Source organism: Podarcis muralis, chromosome 9, assembly GCF_964188315.1.
Source record: "Podarcis muralis chromosome 9, rPodMur119.hap1.1, whole genome shotgun sequence".
In the NCBI taxonomy this organism is placed as follows: domain Eukaryota; kingdom Metazoa; phylum Chordata; class Lepidosauria; order Squamata; family Lacertidae; genus Podarcis; species Podarcis muralis.
The window spans coordinates 24,369,294-24,382,524 of NC_135663.1; the positions used below are offsets into that span (position 1 = coordinate 24,369,294).

At 41.5% G+C, this 13,231-nt stretch overlaps 1 protein-coding gene and 1 long non-coding RNA gene across 3 annotated transcripts in view; one reads left to right on the forward strand and one right to left on the reverse strand.

The window, feature by feature from the left end:
* RPL34 (ribosomal protein L34) overlaps nucleotides 1-13,231 on the forward strand; it is a 466,563-nt gene that overhangs the window by 435,083 nt on the left and 18,249 nt on the right. The window contains exon 1 of one of the 2 annotated variants that reach the window (XM_077933909.1): nucleotides 8,320-8,324. The exons of the other annotated variant lie outside the window; for it this stretch is intronic. The gene's annotated coding sequence lies outside the window, so the exon portion shown is untranslated. Of the gene's footprint in view, nucleotides 1-8,319; nucleotides 8,325-13,231 lie in introns of those variants that run through there. 2 annotated transcript variants of the gene reach the window in all.
* LOC144328852 (uncharacterized) lies at nucleotides 7,585-12,333 on the reverse strand. Its single transcript, XR_013394145.1, has 2 exons — nucleotides 11,311-12,333; nucleotides 7,585-9,585 (listed from the first exon to the last, which is right to left on the reverse strand). It is a non-coding gene; the product is annotated as an uncharacterized LOC144328852 (long non-coding RNA).

Below are 13,231 nucleotides of genomic sequence, written 5' to 3' on the forward strand. Positions count from 1 at the left end.
AGAAGTCAAGGAGCAGCTAGTGGTCATGGTGGTGAGAAGGTAGATTCTCCCATGGAGGGAGAGAAGCGATGGAGAGTGTCTACCTCAAGCGCCCTCCCAAAACAGGAGCTGGCACTGCTCAAACATGGAAATGGCCTCTGTTGACCTCTGGCTTATGGGCATCTGGTTTTCTAGAATGTCCGCATGCCAGTCATCCCCAGAAGTCCTGCAATTACTGGAGACAATCAGTATCTGCAAGTATTCAACCTTAAAGTTCCTCCCAGAGGGGCAGGTTTTTTGCACCTGTGAGTTCCATCATATCAGTCTAAAACTCCTGGTAGTGTGTATTTATGGAAGGATGGATGTTGCAGAAACTGAGATTGTAGCCAGTTTCTTGTCTGATAGCATGAAAGAGCGCTTTCTGAAAAGAATGTTGAAGGAGAACTGGCACATAAGATTGGAAGACAAAGGGAACGCAGGTATCTTTTCATCCTCTACTGCCCTCTGTTGATGCAAAGTTCCACTGGCACAAGAGGAATAGTTCAGCTGCATATACAAGTAAAATAAATACTGTTGATACGGCAGAGCAAGAAAATTATGGGTGGATTTGGATATTGGCTTTCCCTAGTGAATGGCTGAAGCACTTGGGAATAACTCACATTCTGGCACAGGAATCTGAGCATGCCCCATGTAAGCATCCCCTTTTCATTATCTCAAACATACCTTTGAAAAGCTGGCCTTTGCTTAATCCCCAAACTGCTTTCACATGTGGAACCATCTTTATAATCACTGCTCCCCCCCCCCCCCGGTGCCACCAAACCTTTCATCCTAAGTAAAATTAGTTTTGAATATTGTTTTAAGAGACTGAGAAACAGCAGTTTGTGAAGTTTTAATGTTGAAATATTTTTTCACTTCAGAACTTCACAAACGGCTGCTCTTAACACAATATTTAGAACTACACATAATTTACTGAGAACTCAATCTACATAAAAGGCATGATATCTAAAAGAAAAAGTTCATGTGTGGGGATGGGAGAGAAATTTGATTCAGTTTGCATTTAATATGCACTTTCTGAAACAATATGTGAATTGAAACAAAGCCAGCTTTCAAAATGTGGACATCTCTGAATTTTGCAATGTATCACTCCAGCCATATGATGTCTACAAAAATGCATATACTTAGGTGAATTGTGCATAAAAATGCATATATTTGTGGAAATAACATACAAAAATGCATTATATTAGGGGGACTTGCTTGCAAAAATGTAAATATTTGAACAATTGCACACAAAAGTGTACTAATTAGGAGAAATTCACTGATGAATTTCCACGAGGACTTTTTTTAAAAAATTGCAAACTGGCGTGAAAATGTGAACAGGATTTAAGATTGGAAAAATAAGAAACTGATATTGGCAGATATACCCATCTCTGCTCAGATGGAACATGCTTGGGGTATAAAACCCGGTGATTCTAAATTCAGATTCCAATGTGTCTAACAAAAAAGTGGACTTCAAAATTAATGCTAAAAATAAAACAAATAGAGAGGTGCTACCTAAGTGAGTATGACTGCCTTAAATGTTTATTTAAAAGGGTTGATTTCGTCCCTTAGCACTGTGCTCACATCCCCAGTTGAACAGAAATAGAGCAGTGGTATAGTACAGGATTCAATGCTCTGACTCAATAGCAAAAAGAAAGCAAAGCTTGGAACACACCAATTAGTTGAGGTCTGTTTCTCACAATATGATGGCAACATGGAGGCCCTATTAAATTGGGCGAGCTGCTCAAGGATGCTAGCACACATTAGTCCACACACTGTGATCTGTCTGCATGCTGCAACAGTCAAGACCGTCCTGGCAACAGTTTGCGACAACCAAGTTGGCTGTGAGAATCACCTGATGGAAGAGGTTTTGCATGCATCACCCAGAATTAGGCTTACCTGAGAGCTCCTGAGGATGGTTTCATGGCATCTACAATCAATCAACATGGATCTAAGTAGCTGTTAGATGATGGACAATTCTGCCTACCACCCATAACTATCTCGTCAGATATCGAAATATCTACTGTAGTCCAATGGGTAGAATATTGGGTTAGGGCTCACAGTTTTACTTAGCTATGGAGTGCCATCTACAGGAGAAAATGCCTTTCATAATGATGCAACTTTAAATAAAAATGAACCATGATTGCTATGATTATTGTAGAGAGGCACATTTTCAATGAACTGGTTGACATTAGTATAAAATGAGCCCACAACAATCCATACATCTAATAGCATCATAGTTCTTGTGGATCTGCCCCACTCTCCTAGTTTTGAACAGATGGATCAGTTGGAGGGAGAGAGGGACAGGGTGCATGGATTTCATTTCTTCTCCCCAACGAAAGTGTGTGTGTTTGTAAGTTCCGCAAGCACAACAGGTTTGTTCTAAGCATTGTGTGATGGCTACTGCAACCTTTTCAAGCCCTGACAGGGACAATCTGTTAATATCTATGAATTTCTTCACATTTGACCGGGGCCAGAAAACCAACATTATTATTCCCAGTAGGGAATCCAGATTAGGGTGAGAGTGCAAGATGTACACCTGTAAGAGCTAGATTTAAATGCTTGTTTATCCATGATTCTATGAACCTGTTTTCTGGCTAAATATAAACTCAGCAGTATGTTGTGAAGTTGAATGACACGAGATTGCAAAGCACATTTGTTTGCATCAGTCTGTCTTGAGAGACAATGGAGTGTGCCTCTGGAGGTAAAGCCAAACCATTGGAGAATCACAGTGCCTACAATGGCTGCAGAGACCGGTAACTCACAACTGCTGACTCCTGCATTGTTTTTGCTTTATTATCAGCACCAAAGTGTCCTCTCTGGGGCGTGAGCCTGGGCAGCCTGTCTGGGCAGTCCTGGCCTGCCAAGATGACAAAACCTCGCTGATGTGGCCCCAAAAAAGGCTGCGCAATATGTTTAGCACCAGCTTGGCTGCAGGAGTTGCTGGAAGGAAGCAGACAAGACGCCATTCTGGATTTGTGTAGGGTTTACTCCTTAGCTTTTTCTTCTCCCAAAGATGTCTCGCAAGGCAAAGTGCATTATACTTCAAAAGTACCTTGGGCTGTATCCAAAATTCCCTGTCTGCTAGTGCCAGAGCTCTTGTTTAAAGGCTGCACAATGCAACATTTGCACCAAAGAAGCTTGTTGTTACAACAGCTGGTTCTTGTGTGATCTGTTGTGCAACAATTTTTGCTAATGTGCTTGTGTTTCTCCTTGTGCAACAATGTTCCGCTATGGCAACAAATAAGCAAGTAAGTGACTTTAACATAGAGCCACTTTAGATACAACCCCACATTTGGCAAATTATCTCATGAGCTTCTTTCTCTCTCTATATATATGTTGTTGTTTAGTCGTTTAGTTGTGTCCGACTCTTCATGACTCCATGGACCAGAGCACGCCAGGCACTTCTGTCTTCCACTGCCTCCCGCAGTTTGGTCAAGCTGGTAGCTTCGAGAACACTGTCCAACCATCTCGTCCTCTGTCATCCCCTTCTCCTTGTGCCCTCCATCTTTCCCAACATCGGGAGTCTTCTCTTCTCATGAGGTGGCCAAAGTATTGGAGCCTCAGCTTCACGATCTGTCCTTCCAGTGAGCACTCAGGGCTGATTTCCTTAAGAATGGATAGGTTTGATCTTCTTGCAGTCCATGGGACTCTCAAGAGTCTCCTCCAGCACCATAATTCAAAAGCATCAATTCTTCGGCGATCAGCCTTCTTTATGGTCCAGCTTTCACTTCCATACATCACTACTGGGAAAACCATAGCTTTTACTATACGGACCTTTGTTGGCAAGGTGATGTCTCTACTTTTTAAGATGCTGTCTAGGTTTGTCATTGCTTTTCTCCCAAGAAGCAGGTGTCTTTTAATTTTGTGGCTGCTGTCACCATCTGCAGTGATCCCATATATATATATTATAACTATTATATATATATTATAACTATTATTCTTAGGTTAGGTTAGGCAGACTTTGTGCCATTGGAAAGTACCAAATGCCCTTTATCTGGCAGGTAATGCAAAGAGTTAGCTTGAAGTCATCAGTGGGGCTCGGTCCACTTAATGATTCACCTATTTTATCTACTTTTAATAAACTTTATAGTGCTCAGTGAATTCAGTCAAACCTACTAAAATGCATTTGCTGCTGTTATCCCTATAATTAACATAGGAAGCTCATTCATTTTAATCAAATGCAAATGAGGGTCCTTTTTGGGAAGTTATAGGGAACTGAGCCTGGGTGAATTATATATATGTGTGTGTGTGTTTTTTTTTTCATAGTGCTGAAGGGACTCACTCCCTTTCTGCAGTGCAGAATGCCTGCTGGTTCTGTCTAAAATGATGAAAGCATAGAACGGTGAAGAGCAAACACACACAAAAGTTCAGACCTGAGCAGCGATGATGAGAGGACTCCTACTGGGATCTCTGGGGAGTGATGATAAAGAATTAAAGTCTCTGGATTTTTTTAAGCTAACAAATGAATCTTCTTTATTCAACGTAAACTGGGATAAAAAAGGCCTATTAAACAGAGCTAATGCTAATCTTCAAGTAATGGCCCCATTGCCTTCAATAGAGGAGAGGGAAAGGGATCCTAAAATCCACATTAAAAAAATTAGAAAAGATAAATTTTAACCCTGGACACTTTGCTGGTGCCAAACTTTACTTAAATGGAAATTTGCAGGGACAGTGAAATACCTCCTTTTTAGCAGAGCAAGCCAGCCAGTGCTCAACAATGCATTGTGACAGCTTTTGAGTTATGCAGAACTCCTGCTCACAGTGATTGTTCAAAGGGGTCTGTGTGTGGAAGAATGTGCCTTGAACATAGGCCCAATTTGTCAATCATATCTCTTACCATGTAGAGATGTGAACAAGTATTTTGCTGGCATGTGTAACCTCTTGGCTATTCCTTTTGCAGCAAGACTGGATGCAACACATAAGTCTTCAATTAACCGTAGTTTCCCATTGCATTGAAACCATGGTTACCAGCTTCAGGACAAGCCAGGAGCCTAAACCAACTTCAAACCAAGGTTTTGGATGCTGGCTTGTACTAAAGCTGCTAGCCATCATTTCCCAGTTTGGACAAAATAGGAAATTAAGATGAGTTGGAGATTTCCTAGCTTAATTTCAGCTCAAGCGAAAGGACTACGTGTGTGCAGGCAGAAGACTCATTCATATTTCAACTTATTAAGCTGAGGAATGATTGTCCAAATGCAGCCAGTATGAAGCCCCACTTATCATTGTCTGAGAATTCTTTCAGCCCGAAGCAGGAAAGGGAAGAAGACGTTTCGTATTCAAATGGATTAGAAATCTTGTGATGTGCTAAGGTCTCGAGCTATGAAGAAGTACACTGAAATACTGAAGTATCAGAGTTTCCTTTAAAAATATGACAAGGAGGCAGGAGAATTGGTCCCTCTTGGAACCTGCTGCCCAAATAGTGGCTGCATATTGTGCATATTTTATAGCTGAATAAGTAAAAAAAGCCATCTTGACAAGACCAGTCATTGAGCTGTTTTGAAAATGAAGCCTTTTATAAGTCCATCGCAGCAACCACAGTCCTTGTGCATATCATAATTTCTAACTCTGAGGGCCTAGTCACACCCAAGGAAAATAAAGGCCTCTGATCATCCTAGTTACTTGATTCTGACTGGATCCTACCTGTTTCCTGCCTGCCCTTTCCATTGTCCCCAAACTCGCCAGATCTGCATCCTCTTCTTCACCAGGGTCTGCTTCTCCAGAACTGGACGCAAGTTATGACTATGGATGCATATACACAAAATGTTTGAAGCACATGCCCCTCCCCCCCGAATAACCCTGGGGACTGTAGTTCACCACTTAGTGCTGCAGTTCAAAGCATCCTAAACAAACTACAGTTCCCAGGATTGAATTACATGAAAATCAAAACACCACATATCACAATTACCAAGTTTATGCTGGGTTCAATTCTCTGAATATCTCTAGAAGAGGCACTTCTTGTCTGGCTGGTTTCCATCCGTAAAATGGGAATACTAGTGACCTTTTGAATTGTCACTAACAAGAGGACAAGATAAATGTGTAAAGAGTTCTGCATGTTTAAACTGCTAAAGAAATGATAGCAATAGGAGTAAATGTAATGTGGGTACTAGCTCTTGTCTTGTGCTTATCATATTATTGTAAATTTTATGCAAATATGTCTTGAGGTTGCCTTGTTTCCCCCCCATTTCATTTCATGCCAAGTAGCTGTGGCACCCAGATTTATGATTTATCCATGGAATAACCCCCACACTACTTCATCCCCCCCCCATTCATGATTAAAAAAATAAACTCAAATGTATTGTAGCACCCTGCTTGTGGTTAACGCTTAGCTGGAATGAAATATTCAACGCAGCAACAGAGAAATTAAAATAATTTATTTGTCAGACAAATAAATGTGAGGCACAGTGGTATATGGTTACCAAGCTCTGGCCTGGCCTCCTGCCATTATGGCCAGCACTTATATTTCCTTAATCCAGCCCCCTTTGCTTCTCCTCTGGCTGCATCTGTCCAACCAGCCTGGTTGGAATTCCTATTGGCTGATTGGTATGACCAATCACAAAAATACACTCATTTCCTATTGCCTTTTATGGGAGACAAAGAGCTATATTTCCTTCCATTTATAATTGGCAAACAAGTATTAATATATCTTTACATGTGTCTCAACAAGGAATCTTAATTACCAGCTCACCTCTTTGCCCTCCTTGCCCTATTGCCTTCTAAAACAAATGGTTAATCTTAAATTTTTATCTTGAACAGATGTCAGAGACCTTGGGTTCATATTCTCATGCATCATCAATGAAATATCTCCTTTTGGAGGTCTTTAAACAAATGTCTGACAGCCATTTGTCATGAGTGCTCGATTGGCGTCTCATTTCTGGCAGGGAGCTAGGCTCATCTGCCCCCCTGGTCTCCTACAGCAATATGACTCTATGAAATAAGAATTTAACATTTCTTTCTTTCTAGATCCTTTGCATAATTACATTTAAACCAATATATTTAAGATAATATATTTCATACATTATCATAGGTAACCTTTTAAAAGAATAAAGCTTCTCAAAGTAAAAAGGAAGGAACTCAGTAAAAAACAGTTTTTAAAGAAGGTTCTTTAGTTTACATCCCCCCCCCCTCAGCCAGCTGCTTCGTTTCCATTAGCTCTTCCTCAAACTCTCTCAGTTTAAGAAAGAAACAGTTTTAAAAGACTTCCCAAAAATGCTTTAAAAAGACTTCCCAAAAAGCCTCTCTTTCTGCCAGCTGGATGCTTCTCCATTTGGTCTTGGCCTTTTAACCTTAGAAAGAAGATCTGGCTCAAGTTTAAGGCACATGGTTCTATTTTACTGTTTACTAACTCTTAATTATGTTGGGTCCGTAACCTTGCTCTTTAACCTGTAATTCCAGCTTTTATGACTTTGAGAATTGTTTTCTGCTATAAATCAAAGGGGGGCCCCTTGTCTTAGGAGAATGGCCAAGGTTTTCTCTATAAACAGCTGGCCTTCTTGCCTGGCATGAAACATTTGAAAATCTAAGCCCATTTAATTTAGGAACCTGATCAAATATAAGCCAATATATGCCTTGATTAAAAATGCAGTCTATATTCAGATGCCACATTCCCCCCTTTCAAGCTCAAGGACCTTGCTACAAAGCGTCCTTGATAGCTTGATCTTAAAACATGAGATGATACATGGCATCATACATAAAACCATTACCACTACTGTCAAGAAAAACAAGCAAGACAATAGTATCCCTTTGAGTCCTGTGACATTAAGTAACCAATTGGTGAGCCATCCCATATCCCATCCTTCCCATGTTTATACTGGGACATGTGCTATATTCTCCATCTTTGTAGCCAACACACGGATTGCCTCACCATTATCAGAAATGTTAAAGCAACAGGCATTCCCTGTCAAGTTCAAGACTCCACATAGACCTCCCTGCTTGGCAAGTACATAATCCATTCCCATTTTCAGCTGCAAAATAGCGGCTCTACTTTCATCCAGCTGTTATGCAATAAGTCTCAAACTCTGGGCCGTTGCATTGGTTACAAGTTCCACTACTGCTTGTAATTGAATTATTCTGTTTAGATTATAAATAGGATCCCGTGCCCCTTGTATGAGCTCACCAGGATTCCAGGAGGCAGGATCATAATAGGCTATAATGCGCTCTGGTGGCCAATCATTAGTACCGCTCCAACTTTGGGTACTTCCTCCTGCTATACGAGAAATATCAGCATTCCTTCGTGTTCGCTTAGCTGAACTAGTGGGCATATCCACATTGGTGGTAATACCCATCCCAGGAAACAAGTCCCACTCCATTTGGAAGGGAGTTTCTTGTATGCCCATTCTCCACATATCCACCACAACCATCGGGTCTGAGGTTTTTGGTACGTGGAGTACAGAAGGCGAAATATCAAAAGAGGCAGAGAGTTCACAGTGCAGTATGTTAGATTGCCTTTCTCTGTCACAGTTATGTTCCATACCACTTTCCATGCATGAATAAAAGGAGGTGCACAGGGCAAGGCATTCCGAGTTCGATAGGTAGTACCGTGTGCCCAGGTATGACTATTCTTAATATAATCCCAAGTATAGTGACAATGAGAAGAGCCTATCATGGTAGAATCAGCTGCATCTGATGATTTATGTACACAGAATTCCCCTTGTACAGGTGTAACTGTAATGGTTTAGTTGAGTTCCATCCGGGGAAATTCTGTATTTCTGTTTGGTGTGGCATTTCGCTTACCATACCAATGGCATCTAATGGTATCGGTAATAAGGGCATACCTCCCTCTGAATCATCTGGCCCAAGAGAGCAAACAAGGCAATTGGTCCTATTTGCAACATTGGCTACCATTTCAGCTAAACCTACCCACATATTGTGGTCATAGCTGAATCCATATTTAGCAAATTTGGTCAGATTCAAGGACCCTTCCCCTTACCAAGAGATCAGGATTAATAATAAAATCATGTTGATGTCTAGCATATGCATTCCTTCCACAAAAGATTACCTTATTGTGATAGCATAAAACTATTAGTCCCAATATAATTCCCCCAGTGACAGAAATGGGGAACCACCAAGACCAAAACATATATCCCAAGGATCCCCAATGTGTAATATCTCTGATAATTGTTCCACAAGGGGGCAGTCAATCAATTGTATAAGAGAATCTTCCCGCTCACAGTCGCTGGTTCAGACGCTCCTCAAGCTTCAGGCGTGCGCAGGTCAGCCAGCTTCCAAGTTGTGGCTGCAGCAGGCCGGTCGTCTAATGTTGCCCGTGACCTAACCCGTTACCGGTAGGGCTAGATACAGGGGTTTTTAGAAAGAGTCAATTTTAAAGGATTAGAGGGGTCACCTTTGCACGTCCAACTGCCTTCGGACTTCTTCAAACGGGAGTGATGAATCCAGGGGGTCACCTCAGCTACCTTCACCGCTGTTGGAGTAGAGAGCAAGACGGTGTAAGGTCCACGCCACTTAGGTGCAAGTGGATCACGTTTTCCACTCTTTCACCCATATGCTATGCCAGCCTGGAGCTGATGAATCGGCTTGGCAATGCTGCACGGCGTGTGCTTGAGGGCCCACCTGTTAAGATAAAAAAAAACAAACAAACACGGGAGAGAGACAAAAACACGGGAGAGAGATTGCACTTGTCCCTGTGTCACATGGTCTCCTATTTGTTTGAGGTCAGTTGGAATATCCTGAACAAAGGAGGGCGGCCTCCCATACAGGAGCTCAAAAGGTGACAACTTAAGTCTTTTTGTGGGTAACACCGAACACGAAACAGTGTTATGGGTAACACGTCTACCCTCCTGAGACTTTAGACATATTAGTGGGCTTCTGGCATGCCCTGCAAATACCTTGCACAAGCGTCTGGCGGTAGGTGGTAAGTCTGGCCAGGTGAATTGCATTGTTTGGATCCCAATTAGGATCTTCCAAGGGAAAGTTGTCTTGGAGATGACGGTCAATATTATAAATATTTCCCACTCTGGCCTGCTCACGCAAATATATCTGTGCCTTTTCAATTATGTCTCTCCTTTCCTCAGTGGTGAAGAGAGTATTACTATTGAAGTCACCAAGTCCATCATAGCCTGAGGTTTTTCTGCGAAAGATGGGGCGTTTTCCAATTCATCAGACTGTAGTTGTGAATGGAATACATTGCAGGGTCGAAGTTCGAGGTGGCCTTGGTCCAGGTTGCCCATTAACCAGCACAGGCTCCTCAAGTGCATCAAATACTCTTCTAAGAGGGGCTACTACGTGACCTTTTTCTTCACTTTGCTCTAGGGGCCTCAAATCATAGGGGATGGTATTTGTCCCAAGGCGTTCTTTTAGCAGCTTAATACGCCTGGCTGTATTGCTTGCTGACCGATTAAGGTCTCCCTGTAACTTCTGTAATAATTCTCTAGGACTTGGATGTACAGGGGTTTGGGGTAGGCAATCAGTTGTTCCACTAAAAGAGACTGTAGATGGAGTTCTACTGGGACTCACAGGTGGAATAACCACTTCTGCTTGGGCTTCATTATAGGACTCCAATGCCTCCTGAAGATATTTATCATAATCTATCAAGGAATCAAGTTCTATGACTCCACCCCCATTATTCATTCCACTTTCTTGCCTTGGGGTTACAACTGGTGGAGGGTTTGAATTTGTTTGGCAAGATTCCTTTCCTAGCTTTGGCTTTTACAGCCAATAATTTGCATCGTTGGACTTTGCATTCCCTTATCCATGGAGGATTTTTATTTAATGTGCTCAGCCAGGAATCTATATATGAAAATTGTTCTGGGCACCCTCCAGTTTCTTTGGTGATGTTAGACCAAAGTTTGCTTACTAAATTTATATCAAAGGTTCCTTGAGATGGCCATTCAGTATTTTGTTTTGGCCATTCTAGTTCACATAACGTTCTCAAGCGCTCTGGCGTCCTTTTGACTCCATATGCCCCTGAGAAGGCTTTCTTAAAATTATTTCACATACATTCAAGAGGTGTATTTCCCCCTTTGAACCCCCAACTCCCATTGTATGGCCCTGTGAAGTATCCACTCAGTCACTCACACACACACCTTACTGGGAAACGAAGTAGCACTCACTCCACACTTAGGTCAGCTACACATTGTACTTTCTCACACATGCAATGCGCAAGATACTTCACCCACACTCTACCTCCCAATCTTCCCTTTTCCCTACACCAGATCACCATCTGATGTACCCAGCCACCTAGCGTACTCAGTTCCCCTTTACTGAGACGCAGAAGTTTGATCAGGACTTCTCTTCCTCCCAATTAATTGGAGGGCCAAAACCCTTTAGTGCACTTACCCTTAGCTGGTTCCGTTTCCCCCCGGTCCGTCGCCGTCGGTGGGCAGGGTATCAGACAGACGAGACTGCTGCGTTCCCCTGGAAAAAAATTTTCCATTGCGCGCTGAGTAGGCAGTGAGTGATCCTCTGTCTTGTACCCTGCTCAGTAGGCGAAGGGGCTGCGTTCCAGCAGACCACTTATCCGAGTCACAGGGCACCATAAAATGTAGCACCCTGCTTGTGGTTAACGCTTAGCTGGAATGAAATATTCAACGCAGCAACAGAGAAATTAAAATAATTTATTTGTCAGACAAATAAATGTGAGGCACAGTGGTATATGGTTACCAAGCTCTGGCCTGGCCTCCTGCCATTATGGCCAGCACTTATATTTCCTTAATCCAGCCCCCTTTGCTTCTCCTCTGGCTGCATCTGTCCAACCAGCCTGGTTGGAATTCCTATTGGCTGATTGGTATGACCAATCACAAAAATACACTCATTTCCTATTGCCTTTTATGGGAGACAAAGAGCTATATTTCCTTCCATTTATAATTGGCAAACAAGTATTAATATATCTTTACATGTGTCTCAACAAGGAATCTTAATTACCAGCTCACCTCTTTGCCCTCCTTGCCCTATTGCCTTCTAAAACAAATGGTTAATCTTAAATTTTTATCTTGAACAGATGTCAGAGACCTTGGGTTCATATTCTCATGCATCATCAATGAAATATCTCCTTTTGGAGGTCTTTAAACAAATGTCTGACAGCCATTTGTCATGAGTGCTCGATTGGCGTCTCATTTCTGGCAGGGAGCTAGGCTCATCTGCCCCCCTGGTCTCCTACAGCAATATGACTCTATGAAATAAGAATTTAACATTTCTTTCTTTCTAGATCCTTTGCATAATTACATTTAAACCAATATATTTAAGATAATATATTTCATACATTATCATAGGTAACCTTTTAAAAGAATAAAGCTTCTCAAAGTAAAAAGGAAGGAACTCAGTAAAAAACAGTTTTTAAAGAAGGTTCTTTAGTTTACATCCCCCCCCCCCTCAGCCAGCTGCTTCGTTTCCATTAGCTCTTCCTCAAACTCTCTCAGTTTAAGAAAGAAACAGTTTTAAAAGACTTCCCAAAAATGCTTTAAAAAGACTTCCCAAAAAGCCTCTCTTTCTGCCAGCTGGATGCTTCTCCATTTGGTCTTGGCCTTTTAACCTTAGAAAGAAGATCTGGCTCAAGTTTAAGGCACATGGTTCTATTTTACTGTTTACTAACTCTTAATTATGTTGGGTCCGTAACCTTGCTCTTTAACCTGTAATTCCAGCTTTTATGACTTTGAGAATTGTTTTCTGCTATAAATCAAAGGGGGGCCCCTTGTCTTAGGAGAATGGCCAAGGTTTTCTCTATAAACAGCTGGCCTTCTTGCCTGGCATGAAACATTTGAAAATCTAAGCCCATTTAATTTAGGAACCTGATCAAATATAAGCCAATATATGCCTTGATTAAAAATGCAGTCTATATTCAGATGCCACAGTATAAGTTGGGAGATGGTACTTAATGAATGCAGAAGTGAAATTGGCATGTAAAAGTCTCTTAATAACCCGAATTTGAGCATACTTTACAATACTTTTAGTAGATCATGCAGTGCTATTTTGTAACTTCAATTTCAAGCTAACGAGGAGTTCCTCTAATGAAAATAATGATTTTTTCATGCTGTACCAGATGGTAATTTAAAGCATTTCAATTAAACAAACCATCTCATTAGAGTGCCTTGATAATGCAGTTGAGTTTTCTTTGATATGGTCAGAAATATCTCACAAGCTTTTGGGATGCAATCAAAACTCTCCAATAAACTTGTTGCTAAAAAGACAGCTGCCTTGTACATGTATTTTCATAGCAATCAAATGACCTAGTTTAGAAGTGTTTGAAGCCATTTCAAGTGGA